The sequence below is a fragment of the Euprymna scolopes genome, chromosome 1 (assembly GCF_053919585.1).
Source record: "Euprymna scolopes isolate OS-2025 chromosome 1, ASM5391958v1, whole genome shotgun sequence".
In the NCBI taxonomy this organism is placed as follows: Eukaryota; Metazoa; Mollusca; class Cephalopoda; order Sepiida; family Sepiolidae; genus Euprymna; species Euprymna scolopes.
Window position 1 is genome coordinate 138792088 of NC_136482.1, and position 19543 is coordinate 138811630.

The window sequence follows — 19543 nt, forward strand, 5'->3', positions numbered from 1 at the left end:
TCTCCTCTCGATTATGTGTTGATATCTTTTTGTGTACATGTGCAGAAGTGCATGAACTGGGAGTTGGGTGTTTATTTTTTTGTTTTTTCAAATTAAAGTTAATTTTATTATATTTACTCTAAAGCATGATATAACTATGTGAGTAAAAGAAAACAACAAAAAAATTTATCCGTAATTATTATTTTACTGGTTGTTGAGACAAAGACCAGTTGCTTCTCCACATTGTTTCTTATTATCATTGCTATTTTTATTTCAATGGAAAAAAGTTAATTGAACAAAATCCCCGCTGATATGTGTAATATAAATTGAATGGCTTTGGATTCATTAAAGGACCAGTAGCCAAAGGGAATTGGCTGTCAAAGAGTTCAATAAGTCAAAGTTGACATGTGTGGAGAAAGAAGGTACACATGACATCATCGAAGTTGAGGGAAGTTCGAGTAAAAACCAGTTTGAAGCAAATTGGTATGGGTTGAAAAAAAAAATGGGTATGTCTGGCTCTGTTTGTCTCTGTCTTACTCTTCCTTTCTCTCTCTTCATGCCCCAGTGATGATTAAATGATGAAAAATATGCTGGTATCATAATCGTCTGCTTTAATTAACAGTTGACTGGATGCGTTTCATCCAACCAATAAATGACATCATTCCTTCATCTTCAAAACATAATGGTCATCATCAATGCCTAAAAAAAAAAAAAAAGTCCTCCATCCATGAAGGAACCTTGAAATAAAGCCACTGTACAACATAAATAAGAAAAAAAATCCTGAGAAAGAAATTGAACATTTGAAGAATAGTGCGACAAGAATAATCTTTTTATCCTCTACCGGATCAAAACTTTGGATTTATTTGTATATTCATATAAACAAATGCTGTTTTAAATTTATTCATGTAAACAAATGCTGTTTTAAAACAGACTATTTTTTTTTCCATGTGTTTTGTCAAAAAAAAATAAAAATACAGATGCTGAAAATTTCGATGGATTTTTTTTGTATTGAAATCATCAGATTGCATTGAAAACTGTCATGCCAAAATGAAACGTTTCAACTGCTGATCGTTCATCCGTTGTTTATATTTTCCATATGAAAAGAAATTTGTATTATTTTCTTTCTTTTTGTAATTAATTTATTTTTTATCTGTTACATTTTAATATTCATTTCTTTTTGTTGCATGTTTGTGAATTGCTGATTTTGACATTAAATGCATGAGATAGAACCTTTGTTTAAAAATGGTATCCTTGGACATTTTTCTTCCTGTCGTCTGTCAATAGTTTAGTTTTTCTTATTTTTTATTGTTATTGAAGATTTTATTTCTGATTATATATTTTAAATTAAATTTATTTTGCTGCAACTTATTTAGCTGTATTTCACCGTTTTTTTTATAGCAGATAATATAATAAACACCCTTTGTAATTTTAATGACAATTTTGTCAATTAGATATGCTTTTTTTTTTTTAATGTTTACTTTCCTTTTACAAAAACCCTTGTGAAGTTTTCATCTTAGAAATAAATGTGCCATGCATTAAAAGATAAAAATTACTTTATTACTAATGTAACTATTTTTTAATCAGACATTTTTTCCAAAACAAATAATTTATCAGAACCTTAATACCTCCATTTTATTCTTTTAAGAAAAATGTAAGCGTTAATTCAAAGCAGTACAGAAAAACTAAGAGAATGAATATTCTATTGACAATTGTTTTTTGACAAAACTTTTTTTAAAGTTATGTTTCTTGGGGTTTTTTTTTTTTTTTTCACATTTTGGACAATGTAACTTTTGATCGTCTTAAGGTGCATCGTTTTGAATTTGGTAATCTTATCTTTATTTTCTCAAGTTTGATTAGCATGTCCTCAAGTTCAAAAAAATTGCCTGTAGAAGTTCCATGGTTATATCGGCCTAAACGTTTTGAATATAAAAGCCAAGATGAGAATAGTAATTCAAATAATACAAATTATCAATTCTCATCTTTAAAAAAAAAAAAAAAAAATCAAGAACATAAAATGACTATTTGGCAGTTTTATTTCAAATTTAACTTTAAATTTATAAAGAAAATATTGTACACATAAAGTTAGACATTGCATAAACATTTGATAAATTGAATTTTCTTTGTCTAAATTTCTAAAATAAGATTTCTAGATGAACCTAAAACATTCAACGATTGCTTAACTACAGTTTTGTTCCTTTGGTACCATCGTAAACATAGTTATCACATATATATTCCTTAAATGACACGAATGTTATTTTTTTTTTTTTTTTTTTTTTTTTTTTCGAAATCACTGTTTGGATCAATAAGGCAATAATACTATTTATGATTCGATTTGAGATTTTGTGATGGTTAAAATCTAAAAAAATTGTTTTTAGTGATCTAACAACCTCATTTTGAAAAAACAAATAGTTGTGGAAGAGAGATAATGTATAACCAAAGTAGCAGGCATATTCATTATGCAAGTGATTTCCATTATTTACTATTATTAGACAACTGAACGATTTGTCTATTCTGGGTTCCCAATTTTTCTTGGATTTTATAGTATAAAATTGGAAGTTACGAATATTTTCATCCATATATTTTTATATGAAAAAAATTCAAGTATGATGATGATCGATATTGGCGATGTAATGACTAATCCCAAAGCAAAACGAAAAGCAATTGTCTGTTAGATTTAAATCTATGACATAAAATATTGAACTGATGGCAGACACTTTAACCACAAGGCCACTAATCTAACAAGAACACTGTCTTCTTAAACGACTTATATGAGTTCAGCATGGGCATTTTCTTTTCTTTTTTGCCTAGATCAGAAATAGTTTGATTAAAATAAAGAAGCATTAATATATTTTTTTTTTTAATCTTAATGTAAAAAATATATTAGTGAACATTTATCAAATATTTTTAATTAAAAAATGTTTTCTCTTTAAAGTACATACAATGGTTTGATGTGAAAACTACTTGTTGGGTCGGTTTGTTTTTATGCACTTCTGATTTGGATCGGGTTTTACAAACGTTCAATAACTTTTGACATCAATAAGAATATCGGCTGAAAGGTGCTGATTCCAAACATGTGGTTATTTGGATTTTTATTTCAAACATTTACCAGGGATGCTATTACACACAGACAACTTTGCTTATATAATTTCATGTATTTACATAAACTTTTATCACTTTCTAAAACACAAAGAAAACATGTTTCATTTCCCCCAAAAATGAACAAAGTAAAGGGTAAATTATGGATCAAGTGATAAACACATAACTATTGGAATAATAAAGAATCATATAAATATATAAAAACACATGGTAACATTAATTTCATGCAATAGCCTGATGAATTCTCATGTGGATGAAATGAAGAAAATTCTGTGTAGTTTAATTTACATATTTTCAAAACTTTTTACTTTATTCTTCACTGGAAACAGTGTGTGTTATTTTTATTTCAAGCCAACAGTTGTTTGCAATAAAGTAGTAAAATATTAAAAAGTATTACATATCTCAAATAACATTAAAAAATGGTTTAGATAAATGCAATTAGTTTTTGTATACTTATAACCAAAAGACGGCAATGGAAAAAAATTCATCACCATCTTTCAGTCCCAATGAGGTATACGTAGTGCTGAAACATGATTGCATTTTACAAAGATAATTTGTTTACATGCTATATTTATAAAGCTCTCATCTATTGAGCACTTTGAAAAAATATTGGTTTAAAATTCTTTGTTTAATTTATATACATGTATATATGTGTAAAAAAAAAAATAATAATAATAAAATGTGTGTGTGTGACGTTGTCTGTCTGAAGAATGGTATCTACAAATTTCGAATCTACAGATTTAAAACTTGATATATAAAGGATTTAGACCTGTTGAACAAATTCGATTTGGTTTTTAGCAAGTCAAAATTGAGAAAAATGGAACTTTGAAGTCATAAGTGGACTAAACGTGTTATTTCTATGCATACATAATGATTATACTTTTAACGTTTTTTTTTTTTTAGTTTTTATAAGTGTATGGGCTTAGCTCAGATGGCAATGAATAATATCTTAGTTTCAATTCTAGCTGATGGTAATCATTTTTATTTTTTTTACTTTTGAAATCACTACTATATATTGGGTACAATGTAATAATCAATAGAATTGACTCTATAATAATAAATACAAAATGTGCACGAATTATATTGAAGCATATTTTACAATCGGGCAATGTCAATCAGCCTCCTAGTATTATATAATGTCATTGTGTATCAGAAGCTCATAGTATTAATGCTGGAGTTTCTCAGAGGTCCATCCTGGGTCCAACTCTCTTCCTGATCTATATTAATGATCTTCCAAATCACATCCTTAGATCATTCATAGACATTTTTGCTGACGACACTACCATCTATGGCAGCACATCAAAGGCCATAAATGACCAAGTTCTCTCTGATTCTCTCTCCTCTGATCTTGAGCATGTGGTACAATGGGGAAAAAAGTGGCTGGATACTTTTAATGCATCTAAAACCAAGCTTCTATCTTTGCATCATCAACTTTCTGATCTCCATTTGGCATCAATTGAAATGAATGGCTCTCGTCTTAAGGAGGCTCCATGTTTTGACAAGCTTCTGGACTTGACCTTTACTCCTGATCTAAAATGGAATACGTACATCAAATCTGTTGCCAAGATCACTGGGAAAATGATGGGATATTTCTATCGATCCATTAGATATCTACCTGTTGATATAATTCTCTACAAGAGCCAGATACATCCAAGGATGGAGTATTGCTGTCACATCTCGGCAGGAGCTGCTAGGAAGACCTTATCCTACCTTGGCATTGTTCAGAATAGACTTCGTAGCCTAGTGGAGGATGCCCTTTTCTCTTCCCTGCAACCTCTTTCTCACAGAAGAGACGTTGCGACCCTGTCTCTGTTTTATCGTTATTTTCATAGCAAGTGCTCGTCTGAGCTCCAATCTATGGTACCCCCTCACCAAACATTCATGAGAAACACTCATTTGGCTGTAAACACTATCAATAATTTCCTCCACTCTTTATCTGTGCCTAAACATAAACGTAGATTCCATGAACAAAGCTTCTAAGAACTGCACACCTGTGGAACTCTTTCGTTTACCTGCTTTTCCGCTGACTACAATATGGCCGTCTTCAAGCCCAATGTAAACAAGTTCTGGATGAGCCGTTCCCCTTAAGTAATCCAATTTACCAAGTTTACACTTCTAACAATTACTATATTGTCTTTTTGACTGTATACTCAATAATCCTTATCCTCGAGTGGCCTCTGGGCCTTAATAAATGGTGATTCCTTTGTAAAAACAAAAACAAAAAATCATAGAAATAGATATGTTAACAGAACATTGAAATGTTTCTGTAAAAGTTAAATTTTTCTTTGATCCAATCTGGAATTAGGATGCATAATTTTTTGTTTGGTCAATAACTAAAATCTCTTCGAATGTAAAGAAACAAAATTCATTTTTAAAGATTTTCTTTGTTTCATAAAGCAAAATAAACTTAAACAAAGAATTTATTGGTTAATGCATTTTAACTAATTGGTTTTATTGAAATTTTATGATTTTAAATAATTAAAAATAAAGGAATGTATCATAAAATATTTGTTCTTGATTTGTGTCGAATCTTTGGCTTTAAAGGAAATCGAAAGATGTTGGTGATATTTGATTGGTTCATTAATCATCCCAAGTCATTAATACTTGTGAATATCCGTAAACCTCTGATTAAATTTTGTGAATATGCATATTTTTCTCGGTAAATAGCAAAAGATATTTCATCCCACCAGTCTACAAAAGATTAGTCATTGCTTAATTTTTTATTTTCTTTATGATAAAATATTTACAATTTTTATCCTTGTTTGGAATTTTAATTTGGTTTAGTCTTCATCCTTTAATTTCTAGCTTTCAGTTTTATTTCTGTCTTTTGACATAAATTAATATTTGTTTAGGAAACAGTTAACCTTTTATGCAGCTTGATACAATGCTAAAAATTGTTTGGACATTCCACACGCACACATATATATATAATTTCAATATATAAACATAAGAAAACCCCTGTATAGATTAATCACCATTTCATCAAAGTTACTGGTCTCATCAAGATTTCAGTAATGATTCAAAATGATTAAATGAAAGGCTGATACCCTAAAAATGTATATATTTAAAAAAATAAAACATATTTTCAAAAATGGCCTTTAACAGTTAAAAATTTGGTTCCTGTTCTTTCCCCTAATATGCTTGTCAGACATAAGGTCTAATTGTGTAAGGTCATTTTTGACAGTACGTTTATATATTTTAGTTTTTAGCTTTGCATTTAATCGTTTTGTGTCATTAACTCCGGAGAAGATGAATAACTTCAAAATATTCATCCACATAGGATTTTTCTGATCTTCATATAATTTCAATTGTAATAGCTCTACATACTTATTGAGAACTTTTGAAAATGTTTTGTTTTTTTTTATATAAAGGTTGAGAAGAAAGTTCTTGTGGAATTTTTAATTTTGATTTCAAATGATGTATTTTCAAATAAGTTTTCGTTATATCTTTACTTTATATATCATTTCAAAGAGCATTTTTCGCTCTACCTAATCATTTAAATTCCAATCGTTTTCAAACAATTATGTCTTTTCAGAATGTTGAATACAAGATGAAAAAAAAGCAATTCTATTTCAATTCAAGCTAGGTCGAAAAGCTGCTGAAACAGCTTGCGATATTAACAAAGTATTTGTCCCAGGAACCACAACTGAATGCACAGCACAATGGTAGTTTAAGAAATTTTGTTCTGGCTACAAGTCTTGAAGATTATGAGCGTAGTGGTCGAAACCAATCCATATATAACTGTTAGAGATCTTGCTTCTGAATTAAACATAATGTCCAACCATTTGAGAGAGATTGGAAAGACAAAAAACTTGATAAATGGCTGCCTCACAAATTGAACGAAAACAAAAAAAAAAACGTTATGAAGGGTTATCTTCCTTTTACGCAGCAAGAACGACCCGTTTCTCACCCGGGTTGTGACTTGGGATGAAAAGTGAATTCTTTATGACAACCGGCGACACTCAACTCGGTGGTTAGACACCAACAAAGCTCCATGACACTTCTCGAAGCTAAAGTTGTATCAAAAGTCATGCTGACTGTTTGGTGGTCTGCGACCGGTCTCATCCATTAGTTTTTTAATGCAGGCGAAACCATTACAGCGGTGAAGTACTGTCAAAAAATGAATTAAATGCATTAGAAACTTCAACAACACCCAACATTGGTAAAAAAAAAAGGCACAATTCTCCTCCATGACAATGCACGACTTGACGTTGCTAAATCAACCCTGCAGAAGTTGAATGAATTGGACTATGAAACTTTGCTTCATCCTCTATACTCTCCAGACCTCTCACCTATCAACTACCACTTTTTTAAGCATCTCAACTTTTCTGGTGGGAAATGCTTCAAAAACCTAAGCAATATCAAAAATGCCTTTAATGACTTCATCGCCACCAGAACACAAGATTTTTACGTTACTGGCATGAATACACTTGTTTTGCGTTGACAAAAGTCCATTTTGATGGTGCTTATTATGATCAGTAAATTTTTGTTGAGCTGAGATGTAATCATCTGAATTTTCATGTTAAAAACCGCAAGAACTTTCTTGTCAACATGACGTTATGTCTGCCCCTTTAAGAACTCTGTTATTTCATTTCAACATAACGTTCTCAATAAGCCAGTCATTTAAGCCCACATACGCAGATTGTGATGTTAAAAATCATGAGATCACTCTTGGCATTCTTGAATGACATTTACGATGTATATAAAATATAATTTCAACTATGTTCTCATCACGGTTAACATTGGCCAAGTCGTTTGTTTCTTGCTAATGGAGTCAGAGATGGCTTCATGACCAGTTCAAATCTCCTGACCGGTGATAATCATGACTCCCTGCACTGATGATCCCTGAAAAGATGAAGCACTAGTGTTTGTAGGTATTAAAAATAATTATAGTAATTTTTTATATATACATGTATATATATATAATGTGTGTGCGTGTTTGAGGACAATTCTCAACCTATATACTCAACAAACTTTTGATTTAAAGACTTGAAATAGGGTATTCAGACATGTGGAAAACTTTGTAATGTGTACATTAGTCATCAGGTTTTATCTGTTAACTGTTTCACAAATGCGTCTGCGTAAATCGTTCACATGACAGATTCTTTGTTAAGAATAAGTTGGTTTGAAAACACTTTTTAAAGATCGTGTCAAGCTGACCTAATGATTATCATACTTGACTCACTATCTTTAGGTTTTGATATTTTTTTTATTTATTTTTTTGTTCTTACAAGAAGTGAACTGTTTAGAACAAGCATAATACTTGCATGCATATGTCTCAGTTCCTGTGTAAATTAAATTATAATATGTATGCATATTTCACGACCGGCTAATGCCGGGTGAACTGCTAGTATATCTAAAAGTGAGAACTCTCAATCTATATACTGAATGAACTTTTGATCTACAGACTTGAAATTTGGTATTGGGTATTCAGATATGGGGAAACTTTTTAATAGGTTTTCATCCAGAAAAACAAGGCTGTTAAGGGGTCAAAATTGAAAAATTGGTACATGGGGGTCATCGGATTTTTATGTTTGTCAACTGTTTCATGACACTGCATGAGCAAATTGTTCACATAACAGCTTTATGTTAAGTATAAGTAGGTGTGAAAACACTTTTTTAAAGATCGTGGCAATCGTTGACTCGTCTTTAGGTTTTGATTTCAATTTCCGCTAGAGTATTGTTTTTTTTTTTCTTTTTACTTACAAGGAGTGAACTGTTTTAAAAAAAAAACAAACATACTTGCGTGCACATGTCTGTTTCTTTCAGTTTTTATCTATTTTTTTTTTTTATAAAGGAATTTAACGTTATGCTGGGTACATCTATTAGTATATATATATATATATATATATATAAAAAGACTAGTAAAATGTAGAAAAAGTTGTTTGTCTTTGAAATGTAACAGAAAAGAGCTGGGCAGTTACAGTTAACAAGAAACAAAAGAATGAAAAAAAATTTTATTTTCAACAAACTGTTTCTAAAGGTACTAAGTTACTTTTCTACTTACCTGCATATTTTCTGTGATTTAAAGTCTTTAAGAGTTTTTATTTCAAGTTTCATTCAAATTTGATATTGTTAGTCTGAAAGTCAAAATGGCCGATTTCATTAACTATATGAAACTTTGCATGACTGCCATTTTGGATCTGTTGCATTAGAAGTCTTTGAAGCAATGATACAAAATCTAAACAAAACAAATACTTAAAAAGTATCAAACCTGAAAAGCTAATGAAATTGATAGATTAAATATTCCTGTGTTTGGTATAATTCGTTGTAAATTTGTTTTCACACCATTTTTTTTTTTCTTTCATCTTACAATCACCAAAAACTGAAAGAAAAACTTGGGTAATGTGTAGACACAGCGACCTAGAGAGAAAATGGCTGCTGATTTCTTTGAATACATCTAATAAGTTTTTTAAATGCTGTTTATGACAAGGATTTCATGCAGACTGAAGAATAGTATTCGAACATGTCATGGAGCTGTCTGACAAGTTCCAAATGATTCAATGGATTGTCGAGTATCAGTTAATAGCCAATTCTTGGAGGTGTGAAATTTATTTGCAGTCAATTGATGGTTGCAGATGAAAATGTTCAAAAGATGAATTTTGTTGTTCAATACAAAAAAAAATTATTTTTATAATTTATAAGCAGAACAAGGATTTCTTAGAGATTTTACATAAAACTCTCTTGGCAACCATTTTCTCTCTAGGGCGCTCTGTCTATACTTCACCAAAATTTGCTTTGTGTGTATTAAAATTAAAAATAACTTTTTTAATGGTATAATCAGTTTAGAAATGAAACAAAATTTTCCTGTACAGTTTTTATTTTCATGATATTTAAATATAATTTTAAATAAAACAAATTAAGCAATCTAATAATTAAGTGCTTTATTTTTTACTAGTGCGAAAATGTCAGGAAAATTATGCTTCACTAGTGTTTGCATTAATTTATATACCTATAAAGTTTTTTTCTTACTCTGATATTAATGCATCAACAGACATCATTAAAAGCCTACTTTTACTATTTAAAAATTATTAAAACGAACTTAATATACTTAGTCACATGCATGTGAGCAACTATGTGATGGTTAACTAAGTTGCATATTCCTTTGAAAAACGAGCCTTAATTATTTATCCATTTTTTTATGCTTTCCTGTTAGATGTTTGGTTTCATTTAGCTATAACGCTAAATTCTATTTATGCATTGTTTCAACATTTTGCATACTCCCGTCGAATTTAAGATGAAAACATTCTAACACACAGAAATAATATATATATGTGTGTGTGTGTGTGTTACCTTGTCGGGGGGGGGGGGTCTCTACTAAACTCCTCTCTGAATGTTTTTGGTTTAGAGTTAAAATTTGATATGTAGGGCATTTGAACCTGTAGCATACTTTCAATTTAGGTTTTAGCCGACAAAAATAGCTGCTAAGTTAAAATTGAAAAAACAGTTGACCTTGGAATGAATAGTTAACTAAACCTGTTTGCATGACCAAATCTACAATCATAAGTTTAACAGCATTATTTTTTAACTATTGATATGTGTATGGGCGTGGCTTAGAGGCTAAGAAATCCGGCTGGAGAGTTGTACGAGTTATTTTAATCCTATCTGGTGGCACTCAAGTCATTTTTTTTTCTATTTTCCGAAATCGGTACTAATTAATGGGTACAATATAATGATCAATAGAATTGTGGCTCTATAATAATAAATATGAAAGCTCTGTAAATTAAAATATATTTAAGTTCATTTCATGACCAGGTAACGCTAGACAGTCTGCTAGTAAATACATAGAATCATATTAGTAATTGAATTTTTTATATATAAATTATCATTTCTAATAACCTAAAGAAGAAAAAAATATTGACTTTTAATTTAGAATGGAGGGGTTTGATTCTAAATTTATTTCTAACTGGGGCATTGTCTGACTTGCTATTTGCTTTCCAATGTAAGTCTTATAATACTTATTTCATCATTGTAGCATTTCAAGATCCATTGTCAGGCAGTGTTTGGGGCATCACTCCGGTCCACATGCTTTGCTCAGAGGGCAGTCCATGAGAATGTGTAATAATTTGCACGTTGATGCCACAATGCATAGACTCTCTTGTGCACATCTTGTGCAAGTTGTCCCATGTTTTGGTAACCTTTGCTCAGGCCTAGTTGAGTGTTACCCACTCTTTCCAGGGAAGTTTATAGCCTGTCAGATCTTTCAGTGCCAGAAGAGCCTTGTTGTTGTCTTTGACAGGCTCATTCCACAGTCACAAGCGGAAGGACGCTGGTGTTGTTTATCCAATGCCTGTGACAGTGGCGAAGCTCTTGCAGAATAATAGTCGCTGTTGCACCTTTTTATGTTTACATGGGAAATGGTGATTGTCGTTGCTCTGCTTGCTATGCTCTGCCATTGTTATCACCTATTGATGAATCTGCAGCATAGCGATTCCAGACAGCTAGGTTGGTCGATTTCAGATTGCAGGTAATCGTCCTGCATGCCTGGTTGAGCCTAATGTTGACGTTTACAGCATGAACAGAACGAGCCCATACCCATTATTTCAATAGAGTATGACTGACCTATTGCAAGTTGAAAAAAAACAAAACAAAATCTCAGCTCATTTATGATAACCTGAAAACCGAAACAAAAGGCGGGGGGGGTTAAAAATAAAAAAAAGTATGGGAATGTTAAAAAAGAAATAAATATATGTTAGCGGTTAAAAATGAAATTTAAAGAGAAAAATTGTTGTTCTAGTAAATAATAAAGAAAAACGTTGAGAAGCATAAAAATAGAAAAGAAAAAAACGTATAAATCAGTATAGAAAGCAGAAAGGAAAAATAAAGCATGATTATGGAAATAGATTTGCTGTGTGATGGGGTGCATATGTATTTCCAAATAAATATTCATTTCTCTTTATTACTATTAATAACTTGGAGGGGGATCTTCACCTGTTAAAACTGAAGTATTTTCTAAGCTTTGTCAAAATATTAAAATACATCTTGTACCTGCTCCATGATATACTTGCTTCACTGCAAGATTTAATGTTTCTGAATTTTTTAAATAAGGATTCATTATTTGGATTCTTCGGACTACTGACCTCATCATGAGTGTTATTTGCACAATGTTTCAGTCGATGTGACCTCCAACCGTCTGCAGGTATATTTTGTCAAACTCTGGAATCTGGATAGAATTTTGAATGGAACCTTTTATTTAGTCCATGGGGGTAGTATACTCTCGTTCTGTCTGTCATGGCTGGGTAGGAGTCTTAAGTAATTCACGATTGTATTTTGAGTGTCACCCGTACTGAGGATTGAATATTTGGAAATGTGAAAATAATACTAGAGGTAGTTCAAAGAATTCAACTAATGAAATTTGGCTTTTAAATCAGATGAATTCTACCAGCACTCCAAGCATTTCTGATGCAAATGTTTAAATGTCAAGTTAAATTTTAAAATAGATGTCGAGATTGAAATTATGTTGACAAAGAATATAACGCAGAATGGACGGTGGTAAAAATTGATCTTGAATCCATTAAATCTAATGCGAAATAGACAATCTAAGTTTGTTGGTCATCATATTTCTGTTAAATGGTTTTTTTTTTATTACTTCAAGTCCAATATTTGCTGCCACATATTTTTTCTTTCTTTCAAGCCAATTTACCTGAAACATGAGGTACAAACCTAAAGAGTTTCCAATAAATTTTACATTTTTTTTCCTATGGTTAGAATGTATTATCACAATAAAAAATGGTAATATTGACAAAAGATTGTTACTTATACTATTTGAATTATCACTTTTTCCTTTTAAAAGTTAATTTCTTTATTAGTTTTGATCTTTATTCCATAAATTCAAAGAATTCAATGTTTTTTGTTTGTTTTTTAATTTAAAAATATAATTAAAAAAATAAAAGCACTAAATTTACCTCTACTCATAAAATGCTGAAAATTAAAAAAAAAAAAAAAAAAAAAAAAGCACAATTTTTGAACAACCTAATTAAATCATTATTTCCTTTTAATTAATCTGTCTCATTTCTTCAAGTATTTTCATTTACTGAATAAAAACTTGTAGACAGTCTATTGATTTACTGTGTTGCAATCCTAAACACTGCCAGATAATAAAGAACACTGCCATAGTTAGGTCTAAGATAAATTTGAAACATAAAAATATTTGTAAAATAAAAATTTTTAAAATAATAAATTAACCGATTTTATTTGAAAAAAGATTAAAATCTTTATGCAGCTCGAATAAATTCTCTCCATTTCATACTAACAACTCCATATGTGTTCTTGTAAAAAAAAAAAAAAAAAAAAAAAAAACTTTTATATCCAACCAAAGTAAATTATATTCATTTGGCTCATTTCGGATTACACTTACAATAATTTCGGTATCAGTGGTTCCCGACTACTGTGCCATAGCACATTAATGTGCCGCGAAATGATTGCTGGTGTGCTACAAAGAGATTATAACTAGTAGTTGTTTAATTTCATTTTCTTTAATGAAGGCATTTAATTTCTTAATCATGATGATATTGTTCAATTCAAAATAGCCGAATTTCTCAGAAACTAGACATTTCACACTTACTAATTAGTAAGATTTTTTTTTTTTTTTTATATTAGTGATGTAACGATAAATCAGAATATCAAGAGCTCTTCAAATACCGAGAATCGGCATCAGTGCTGAATAATTCAGATCACAATATGTTGATTTATGTAAATACAATTTTTACTAATATAATCTTTTTTTTTTTCAGTATTTTATTGCAAAAAGGTTTTAGGAGCAGAAAATCTTTGTGGTAGCTGTGCGGCCATGTAAAAAAAAAAAAAAAAAAAAGTTGGGAACTATACGATTCATCTTCTGAGAAGACCACAATTCTATAATAAAACATTTATAAAAGATTATTATAACTTATATTTCCATTCAGGCATGAAGGTCATTCCAAAACTAAGGCCTCCTATTTTTTACTCAAAAACTAAAATGTTGAACTACAAAGACGGGAATATATTTTTCTACCTAGTCACCACATTCTCAATGCACTTTTGCCAGCTTCTTTTGATGCTCTAGTCATAAATGTTACTCACATCTGTTGCCACTTTGAAATCGAAATCGACGAACCTATCTCCTGTGCTAACATAAACTGCATTGGTTTTGTAAACATTCAACAATGAATGTTGATCAGGTTTTATATATATATATATATATAGTCCATGACAGGTGTTGCTTTTTTAGTCTAACATTGTCAATATCTGCAATAGAGAGATGAAACTTTCAGGTCATGAATGCATAAGATGCAACCTCCTCTGATCTATTCAGGTTGAATAATAAAACAAAAAATAGGAGGCATTACTTTTGGTGCGTCCCTCACATTTACTGACATATATATTCGGATTTATAACAAAAATATTGGAAAATAACCCTTCCATTTTTGCAATGTTTTTTTTTTCTAAATGTTCATGTCTTGAGGAAGGATTTATGTCTTTTGTCTAAAGTTATTTGTATTTGTTCGGATGACTTTGTGAACGCCATTTTTAAATTGGTTTTTGTTTTAACTTGCTAATAATGTATGAAATATGAATTCTTGTGATATGTAATCGGTATATAAAATGTTCAAGAACATTTCTCTTTTAAAGATTTGTGATTTGATATTTCTATATTGCAACTTTTTTTTTCTTTTGTTTTTTTTTGTTTTTGTTTTTTTCACAAAACTTAAAACATCACAATTGACAAGTTTGAATACACAAAAATAAACTTTTCGGAATTGTTTATAACTTTGCTGTAATAATCGTGTTCCCTTTACACTGTAGTTTCATATATCTACCAGTATTATAGTTGTGATCTGTGAAGTTTTTTTATTTTATTTTTTAAAAAATTCTTTTATTGTGGTGAACCGGAAAGAGAGATGGCAGTATTTTAGTTCCATTTCTTCTTTAATATAAATAAGAATTCTATGCATGTAATCTATGTAAATTGTTGTTCTTACTATGGAAAATGTTCTGTAGAAATTACTTTTAAGTTTTTTAAATAATTTTTTGTTTAGAAATTCCTGAAAGATTTGTGTGCTATTTATCATACAAAATATGGCAACGTTTTTATTCAGAAATGCAATTTTAGTAAAAAAGCAAAAACCGAAATAAAGTGTAAGTTTTAGAGGTGGTTGTAGAAAAATTGGTTTCTATATACAATTAGGAACCACATCTTTCTAGTTGTTTCTCTCTCTCATATATATATATATAATATATATATATATATCTTTCTCTCTTCTTTTCTCTTTTTTCTGTCTTCCTTTATCTCTCATATATATTGTAAGGAAGCACAATTTACAATATTTTGAGGCAACTTGAAAGATGGTTTACAGAATGTCACAATTCATTTGCCACAAGAAAATGTTTTTATCCTATGTATCTGCCTTCACCCGATCCTTGAAACTTGTACCTTAAAATTGTCAAAGTTAAATTTGTACTTTAAAATTGTCAAAGTTAAATTTGCAGAAATTTTGTATTTTTTTAACTGTTGGCTGGAGCAACATCTTGTTACCTATACATAATTATCATCTGGGTAGTTTGCTTTACGCCATAACAAAATACCTTGCATCTCTGAGTCATGTAGTAGTAAAACATTTTTTTTTTAGTATTATTCATCAGCGTTGTAAAATTTAAGTCATTTTCTTATCGAAATTCACAACACCAATTATATTTATCCGGCGGTGGTGGCTGTACAAGTGTTCCTCAAATATTCAGGAGACAACTTCTCCCACTCTCCTTTAATATATATTTACCAGAGTTAACATTGCTGTGTAATGTTCTATCGGTAACATGTTCTAAAACGCCATAAATAGCATAATCTGTAGGGTTTATATCTGGGCTAAAGGGCAGCTATAATCATGATAGTTAGATTTGCGGAAATCTTGTATTTTTCTAGCTGTGTTGGCAGAAGCACTATCCTGTGTTCATGCATCTGGTTATTTTGCTTTAAGCCATGGAAATACCTGGTAAGTATAAACATTGATCTTTTCATCAGCTTTGTAAAATTTTATAAGCATTTTTTCCCGTCGGAAGTCACAACACCAAAAACCATAACTAGAGCAAGATGTTTTGTTCTGAATGTACTCTTGACCTCACCTGTCGATTTTGTGATAATCTGTCATTTCTGTGCTTCAAAACAGCATTGGCAGTGAAGATCTTTTTATCTGAAAAAAATTTTTTTATCTCTTAACTTTTTTGCTTTTCTTAAATCTCTTTTCTTTCATAGCTGTTCTCAACAAGTTGCGTTGTTCTTGTGTAAGATTTTAATTCGAATCATATTTTACTATATTTCTAATGCTCTTCTTGTACAGCTGCATTTCAATTGCCATTTTTCTCATGGATGTCGTTGGATCCTTCAAATTTTAGATCTTTAATATTTTTTCTTTTTTTGCTGATTCCTTTGCTTCCAGACTTCTTCATAATAGTTTTGCTCAAACTAATTTTATTCCTTACAGTAAAAAGTCTTTATGGATGCTTTAACTATTCTTGAAATCTTCTTTGACATGACGAGTGCATTCAGTAAATAACACACTTTTTGACATTTGCTTTCCTGATAACTCATATGGACAAAAGTTTCTGAAAAGCTAGTGATAAGTGCTCAGTATGATTGTGGCATCAATATATGCTAGGTTGCAAAATATTTGACTTAGTGCCTGCTAAAAAAAAAAAAAAATTAATGTTCATTATAAATTTTGCTACCCCTATATGTGCCTGGAAAACTCGTCTCCGGAAAACCTGTACCCGGAAAACTCGTACACGGAAACAATCCCCCCTTTTAGCTAGGTAGGAAAACTGGTCCCTTATTGAATAAATATCGATGGAAAACACATTTTATTACCGTTCTTGAAGAAGATTATTGTTTTTAAAAGACTATGCACCCCCAAATTATTTTTAAAAAATATTTTTAACTATTGCTTAAAAAAAATAAACTTGATCACGGAGTCAAGATACGAAAAACGAAACCAAATATTTATTTAAAAAAATACTCTAGTTTTAACACTTTTTGTGTCATTACGAAACAAAAATAAAGAAAACACGTATTATCAAAGAAAGCAATTATTTTCTTTAGAAGAATTAATTCAGTTTAAATAATTCTTGTGTTATTACAAAACAAAAAAAAAAAGAAACACGGTCTTATGTAATTTTGGTACCGCGCTGAAATAATGTTATTTCGAAAGTCATTTCGGAGGCACTTGTGCAGTACTTAAAAATATACAAATTTATTTTCTTTTGAAGGTGGGGAGGCTCGTTTTAAAACTATATCTACCTCAGTATTTTCTTTAATTTTCGGACATTTTTTTGTTAAAAATTATTTACTAAGTAATGTCGGGTGCGACATTACTTATTTCTTTTTAACTAAATAAACTCTTTAAAATAAGTTTAAGCACCAAAAACTTACAAAGTTAGGTAGAAAACGAAAACTTGGAAAAATCAATTTAATTTTTTTAAAACAATAAACATGTAAAAAATATTCTTAAAGATATTATGGGATGTGCATTATTACCTAAAAATATACAAATTTATTTTCTTTTGGAGGGGGGGGGGTCATTTTAAAACTATATCTACCTTAATATTTTCTTTAATTTTCTATTTTTGAGCAATTATCCTCCAAAGACGTGATCCTCTTATGTCCGACATTTTTTGTTCATAAGTAACACTCGACATTACTTTCTTTTTTTTTTTTTTTTTTTAACTAAATAAACTCTTTAAAATAAGTTAAGACCCAAAACTTTCAAAGCTAGGTAGAAAATGAAAACTTAGAAAAATGAATTTAATTTTTTTAAAACCACAGTAAACAAGTATAAATATATTTTTTAAATATTATGGGATGTGTATTCTCTTTTAAAGACAATATCTTCTTCAAGAACGATTATAAAATGTGTTTTCAATCGATATTTATTCAATAAGGGACCAGTTTTCCTACCTAGCAAAAGGGGTCGAGTTTTCCGGAGACGAGCTTTCCTAAATTCATATACATACATTTGTTGAGACAATTAAGCAGGAATGGGAAAGATCAGAACTTTTCAGGGTATTGGAATCGGGAAAAAAATACTCTAATTTCCGATTCCAAAATCGATTCCTTAAAAAACATGTCAAACTTAACTTTACATTGCGCTTAAGATAAAATGATGAACATTTATTGTTTTTAAGTACCTAGTGATATTAAAATCTATATTCATAATAACATAAAAAAACGATATAAATTTATTTTACTTGTGCCAAAAAACAACAAATTTGCCTGGTCATTGACAAACCTGACAAAGCGTTAATGAATTAGTGGATTTTGAGGGTTTATTTTTTTTTTACATGGGGGTCACCACTTACCAAGGCCCGAAGGCCACTCAGGGATAAGGGTTATTGTGTGTACAGTAATCAATGATCAATGAGATAGTATTGTGGTAATCATTAGTATTGGGTTTTGAAAGTGTCTTACTTAAGGGGGCGGTTTGTCAGGAGTTTGTTTATGTTGGACTTGAAGACGTCCAAGTTGTAGTCAGGTGGGAAACAGGCAAGCGGCAGAGAGTTCCACTGGCGTGCAGTTCTTTCACACTTCTATGTTAGACACATTTTGGTGCCAGCGTTTCTTTGATTTTGGAAGCTCCTATCTGTAAGTAGTGTTTATTTGTCATAAAAGCAAATTTTCAATATGCTGATAAAAGATCATAAACTCAAACCGAGTAATAAACGATTTATGGTTATAATTGTAGCAATTTTAGCAGTTAAATTTATATTTCTTTCCACTGATAAAACACTCAAATACCCCAGATGTAGACTGAAAATTTGTCTGCCAACAAAAATGTAAGTGCGTATTTTTTTTTTTTAATAATTAAAAATGTATTCTACTAAAATGTTTTTTCTTAAATTTCGTTTAATATTTAACCTTACATTTTCATGTAAATATAAAAGTTAACTGGATTATTTAACTATATAAAAAATTATTGTTGTGGCAGTATATGAAAAGTCTCCAACAAATCCCTCTAAGCAAACGCCAGATTACGTATGAACACCCTGAAAAATTTTTGGAGAAAGAAAAATATGAATTGTTTTTAGAGTTTAGTTTCACATAAATTAAACTTGAGATGACCCGAATTTCTGAGCTATTCTAATGTTTTAGGGCAATTTTCTGGGCATTTTGAGGGGAGGGGTTAATATAAACTTTTTAAATTGAGTGTAATTTTACTATCATTCCAGTCAGACTGGGGGTTAGTGGTAAAAAACTAAACTTATAGAAGAAACTGATCCCCCAGTCCAAATTCTAAAATAATTTTTCCCGTTTTTTTTTTTTTCTATTTTTTTCTGTCAAGTTTTTTGTTTGAGTTTTCAGTCACACATAACCTAAAAAGTAGAAACTCATTTTGAAAGGCAATTATTTAGTTACGGGTGTTATTATGGTGCCCAGAAAACTCGTCCATTTTTGCTAGGTGGGGAAAACTGGTTCATTATTGATTAAATATCGATTGAAAAC

The 19543-nt window shown here is 30.3% G+C and overlaps 1 protein-coding gene across 2 annotated transcripts in view; it reads left to right on the forward strand.

The window, feature by feature from the left end:
• The window catches only part of LOC145272500 (retinal-binding protein-like), a 573911-nt gene that overhangs the window by 530522 nt on the left and 23846 nt on the right, over positions 1-19543 (forward strand). For both annotated transcript variants that reach the window (XM_080127042.1, XM_080127038.1), the window contains one exon: positions 1-19543. This exon is cut by the window's left edge and continues 279 nt beyond it; it is cut by the window's right edge and continues 23846 nt beyond it. The gene's annotated coding sequence lies outside the window, so the exon portion shown is untranslated.